The sequence below is a fragment of the Nanorana parkeri genome, unplaced genomic scaffold (genome assembly GCF_000935625.1).
Source record: "Nanorana parkeri isolate BGI_ZX_2015 unplaced genomic scaffold, ASM93562v1 scaffold98, whole genome shotgun sequence".
Taxonomy (NCBI): Eukaryota; Metazoa; Chordata; class Amphibia; order Anura; family Dicroglossidae; genus Nanorana; species Nanorana parkeri.
In genome coordinates this window covers 341,804-348,051 of record NW_017306366.1, presented here as the reverse complement: position 1 = coordinate 348,051, position 6,248 = coordinate 341,804, and positions in this window count along the sequence as shown.

The window sequence follows — 6,248 nt, the reverse complement described above, 5'->3', positions numbered from 1 at the left end:
ATCCGACCCCAGTGTCAGACTGAGTTTCCTGTGGAGAAATGTTTTCTTTTGCAGGACTCAGGCCTACTAAAAAGTCCATAAAACATTTAAATAGCCAGCGATGTGAGTGATGAAAATGTTATAGACATATACATCCTCCCTGCACCCTACATTACCATAATAAATGCTTATCACTTACAAAGGTGGAAATGTTTTTTTTTAAGGAGAAAGCAGACACAGCATTTGAAATGCACAGACGTTGTTTACTGTGAACTCTATCCACAAGATTAGAACCCAAGCACTTGCTACAGATGAGGGCACAAAGAGATTGCCATTTTTTTTGGAAGAGACAATTGCTCAAAATCCAATTCATAGTAAGGAATATTCATTACAGAAATCTTTCCATTTTTTCACCTATATAAAATGGAGATTTATTCTTAATGGCTGAACCATTATCCTTGAGGCGGTCTTTCACCTGTACGATGCATTAAAGTAGAACTGAAGCCAAAACATTTTTTAGTTTTGGATAGAAGGGGTGTTATAACCGCTGTCATGTTTTTTTTGCCTTCCATGTTCTATTTTGGAGAATTTCCCTTACTTCCTGTCTGATGGCCATAACCGAAAGTAAGGGAAATCCCTGGTGGTCAGCGGGGTCACCATAACTAGTGTACTCAATGCAGGTTAGAGGGTCCCATTGTGCATTGCTGCAACACTACTTTATACAACATTAGGCTACAAATAATAATTATTTTAATTAATTATTTACCCTTACCTCTTGTGGCCGGTCTTCTATCTTCATCTGTTTCCTGTGTGTTTTCTGTTTGCTGGGTCCTCACTGCCGTCCGAGGCCCCATGATGTACCTGCAAGGCGGTCTTCAGTGCCTCCTTGTTCCGCGGCTCCTGACACTGGGCGCAGAGATGGGGGGGCCGCTGGGTACCGATCCGGTGCTGGGCCCCCCACAGGCCCAAGGCCCTGGTGCGCCCACACCGCCGGTAGTTCCCCCACTGACTCAATGGTAGATTTTCCCATCAATTCCTGTTCTGGAGGCAATCCAAAATCTTGGCTATTATTTCAGTGATGGCATATACCTAATGGAGAGGATGAATCTCCCTAATGGAGACACAGACAGCAATACACAAACAGGTCTTCTAAATCCTCTCCACTCCAGTTTTGGCTTCTGACATGAATATGAATTGCAGGACAGCATAACCAAAATGCAACCCAAAGTGATTCTAACAACACACTGCATCGGTCTGATTAGGTCTTATCGAAAACAAGTGATCGCCTCCTGTCCATATAGTTTGTTGCATCAGAAAATGCACGCTAATGGATGTAGTATGGGCAAGCCTAGAGACTGCAAACTGACAACACACAAGGAAACCATCATATTAAGTGATATAACATTTTCATAAATATAATATCAGTGTACAATGTCCCTGTGCTACCTAAATAGTATGGATATACAATATATAAATGTCCTTGGGTCTCTGAGAAGAGTAAATAACGCAAGTTTACAACTGAAAAGATCAAAGGTCACAGAACTTGAACAGTAAAAAAATTTATAATATACATATCAAAAGCCTGGGAAGCAAAAGAAAAATCGATAAGTCAATAACCTCATTTAATTCTACAATGGTAAGTACACTTTATTTATACAGTTAATATTACATGTTTCATAAACCTGTCTGAGCAGAGTTTTAGGGTAATGTGTTCCATACCAATATTTGGATTGCAGTGGGGTTAGAAACCACATGTTTAATTACACGGCTTGACACGTGCTGAGATTTAAGTGTTAGGGACTCTGACATTGCACCAAGGTCGGGTAATACTAAGTTCTAGCATTGCAGTAACAATTCAAATAACACATTTAAGTCATTTATTGTGGAAGTAGTGGAATGCTGATGAAGAATTGCAGAGAAGTGAAGTTTTCATACACCACGGGGCCCCAAACCTTTTAATCAAAGGGCCAGTTCTCTGTCCTTTACACTGTTTTAGGAACAGTGTTGGGGCCTCTGACATTGACCTAAGGGTGAGTAAGAGCTGACATATTGTAATAACAATTTAAATAACATGTAAGTGATTTACGGTGGAAGTGTTTGAATGCTGATGAATTGTATAAAAGTGAAGATTTCATACACCATGTGGCCTCAAGTCTTTTTAATCAAAGGCCCGGCATCATTTGGAGTAAAAATGTCCCTGCATCCTTGGGCAGTAAGAGTAATAAATGTTCCTGCGTCAATGTTCGGTGAGAGTAACAAATACACTTACAGTATGTCAGTGGGAGTAATACACTCCTTGGAGTTAGTGGTCAAAACGGCGCCCCTGTGCCAATGATCAGTGTCAGTGGTGCCCCCCTGTGCCAGTAGACAGTAGGAGATCACTGCACCCAATGATGCCTCTAACATTACCAGGGACTGGAACGCTCTGCTCTATAGTCCCCAACATCTGCTGCCCCTGTACATTATGACTTCCCTAGCAAGCATTGACAATGCCATGCATGCAGAGCCTGTTTATTGCAGGAGCTAGTCTACAGCAACCAGTAAACCATAGTTTGGGGACTTCTGTTCTATACCATTTGTAAGTGCTAAGCACCAGGTACCAAATGGGAATATGAAATGACTGTCTTCCTGTTTTCAAAAATGGAAGCCTTCCTCTGGTGTATGGCAGGTTCTCTTTAAAGGTATTCATTGATGTTAGTTTATCCTTGCCCAATCAATGATGTCGAACTTCTGGAGGCACAACAGCCAATAGAGTATTTTAAAATAAAGGTTCATTAAAAAAGGAGGACCGTGTAAAGCTGAACTCCAGGCAAACCTCTAAATACACAAATTATATGGGTGCTGTTTTATCTGCCAAAGGATTTGCATTTCTGTCCATCTAGTCTTGTGGTTTACACAGTTTTGCCACACAGTACAGCCCGGTTGCTGAAACCACTCAAGGAATGCAACATCTACCTGCCTGTTGAGTGGACAGTGAAAAAACAGCCCCCCCTCCTTCCTACCATCTCTGAGTGGCTATACGTAGCTCCGCCCACACAGCTGCATCATCCAATCACAGATGCTTTGACATTAGCCACTGCAGCAGAGCAGCAGTTCTCTATGGAATACAAGTGTGGTGACATCACCGAACTGTAGCCCATTCATTCTTCCTCCCTACCATGTTACTGAATGTCTGTACTGAGGTATATGGACATGGGCAGGAGGAAGAGTCTGCATTCTGCCATCCACTGATCACAGTTGCAATGCTTTACCGGTTTCAATGCAAAAAATAATAAATGCACATCCCTCGAGCCTCTCTCCCCCTCCTCTGCAGTGGTCTAAGGTCCCCGAGTCATCATGTTCTATACACAGTAACGGATGTGAGGACGCCCAGGGGCATACCTTCTCTGCAGCAGAGGAGGAAGCTGGAGGGAGTGTTGTCACAGCAGGCTGGTGCGGAGGATCAGATGGGTATAACTTTGGTCCTTTTGACCCTATGCAAAAATTAGCACTTAACCCATGCAGTACGGGAGGGGGGCAGCCCCACTACAAGGGTTCATAACATTTTTGTCCAGAGTTGTTCCTAAACAAATACTACACTGCACTGATTTGTGTCTCTTAGATCTGCCTGGAGATTTCTGTAAATCCGCTTATGAAATGTTCAATAAATGAATTTGTGTAAAGAGAAGGATATTTGGAGTTAACCATTCGACCTCTGCTGGCATCCAGACATTTTATTTGTCATTTAGAAGGGCACATCCTTTGAAGAATAAGTAATTCAGACCTTTACCTGGGATCCCTCCCATGATTCAGCCCCCTGCACATCCCTGAGACTTGTATTAAACTTTGGGAAACAATGGTGCTTGTCTTCTAAATGGTAATTATATGAAATATCAGAGCCTGAGTCAAATAGCCCATAAAACTGCAGACCCGCGGCTGGCCTGTCCCTGAGCTCCAGGCTCACAGTCCATTTACTGAGAGATGATTGAGAGAGCACTAAAGCTGCGATTTATAGGGGTCGCTTTATTGGATAGACAGAGCATCCCTCTCCTCTCCAGTCTCTGTCCATCCACAGAACCCCCTCCAAGTTCAAGGTTTATAATCCTGTCTAAAACAAGACAGTTTTAATGGAAATAAGTGTCTGGGGACATGAGGAAGAATGAAAAAATGTGACAAGTGTTACATCTTGGTCTGGCTAAATGTCACTCACCGAGACTTTTTATTCCACACCCCTAGCACATGGTGAGCTAATATAATGGAGTCTAACCTTTCCTCACTTCTCACACTGCCCCGCACAACATAGAATACTGTGAAATGGGTACTCGGGAACTTTTTTGTGGTTTAAAGACTGGTAATATATTACACGTCCTCGAAGTTCTGGGGAAGTCAAACTCCTTTTTATTAGATATACGGAGGTAGGGTTAGGACATATGTTAAGGGAGTTGTAAAGTCCCAACATATACTCTCCTGTTATAACATCAGCAGTGTAATGGGAATACATACTAGAGTTGTTTCTGATAATGCAATCAAAGCTTACTTGAAAAAATAATTTTATGTAGTGAGTGCTGCCTTCTCTCTGCCCATCACTTTCATCAACTTTCCCAGAGTGCTTTGTGTCTCTTTCTTGGGCTGCTTGATATGATGCAATATCGATTTCTCAAGACTACATATCCCATAATGCACTGCTTCCAGCAAGCAATAAGGTTACATTGTGGATGTTTCTTGTGTTCACGGTGATAGATGGGACATGATTTGTGTTGGTGGCACTAGGAAGTACATATTCACAGGGCTGAGTGAACTGGTATCACTGCATTGAGGAAGTACATCCTATGGACATCTTCAATAAGTAAATTTACAAACTTCTAGATGGATCTGGTTATTAGGAGTGGGAAAGACCTTATGGAAATCCAATATAGAAATATGTATTTATTTTTAGTTTTTGTCAAAATAAAATAGCCACAACAGAAGATTTGTCCATCCAGGGACTGAACAGAAAAAAAAAGTATCTAATAGTGGATAGCCAGATTTAAATCAGCCTTTCTCGTCCAGGGTGCTGTGACACCCTGGGGTGCCTTCTGCCTTCTTAAAGGTGCCTCCAAATTTGTTAACAGCGTCATGCTCTGATGTGAAGGGGAAAAATCTGATGTGCAGGGGGGACTCTGATGTGAAAGGTGGACTCCTGGTGTGAAGGGGGATTGTGATGTGAAATGGGGACTCCTGGTGTGAAGTGGGGACTTATGATGTGAAGGGGCAGGAGCTCCTAATGAAAAGGGTGGCTCCTGATGTAAGGAAGAAGGCTGATGGGCAGAATTCTGATTTGATGGGGGAATTAAATGTGAAGGGGGAACCCCCTTAAAATCCATTCCATGTCTAGGATAAGGGTCTGGTATGGATTTTGAAGGGGCCACGCTTCGTATTTTCACATTTTAGACTGGGGTGCCTCAAGATTTTGCAAAATTTTAAAGGGTGCCATAACTGGAAAAAGGTTGAGAAGCTCTGATTTAAGACGGCCTAGGCTTTAGGTTGCAGACAATTTGGTAGCAGCAGTTTTATTTATACATGGCAGGCAAGACGCATTTACTCAAAGTATTGGTTCCATGTGGTAATGTTGGCGCGTGCCCTACTTTATTTAAAGTGTAGATTTTAATGATCAGTCCCATTTCAGGCAGGTTTATAAATTCTGCTCAATGTGAATTCCTCTTGATCTCTCATTCAGCAACATCCCCCACCCGTCCACATCAGTCCTCCTCTGTCATCTCCATTTCTTCCTGCTCATTCAACCGCGTCCAACTGTCATGTCACCCAAATTTAGTCCTTTTAACGTCACCGCTTAACTGGATGACTTAATTGTTCCTCTTCTCTCATTTTCTCTGGCTGTTTTAACCTAATCAATAAAGTCTTGTCTATCGATCGGAGAAATTTCATTTTGCAACATCGCTTTACCAGCAAACAGCTTGGCAATTGATAGAAATTAGACAAATCGAGAGGAGCCCTGAAAAGGCAGAATGGCTCTTTTGATGAAGCCATAAAGTGGCAGGGGGCAGCTCCAAGGGTCATTGAGAGCCAAGACCGCCCAGGACTCCATTGACACAGATCCTGCCGGGTGATTTCATTTCTGGTTTCTGGACTGTAACCGTCCTCACAACATAACTCCCTTCTTCTGTTCTGTGGAAATAAAACTAAATGAAGACTCAGCCAGTTTATAGACAATTCTACTCTGTGTTGGACCGATGGATTCTTAATAGCATTACAGAAGGTTTAAGCATATGTCCAGCCAAAACTTTTTTTTT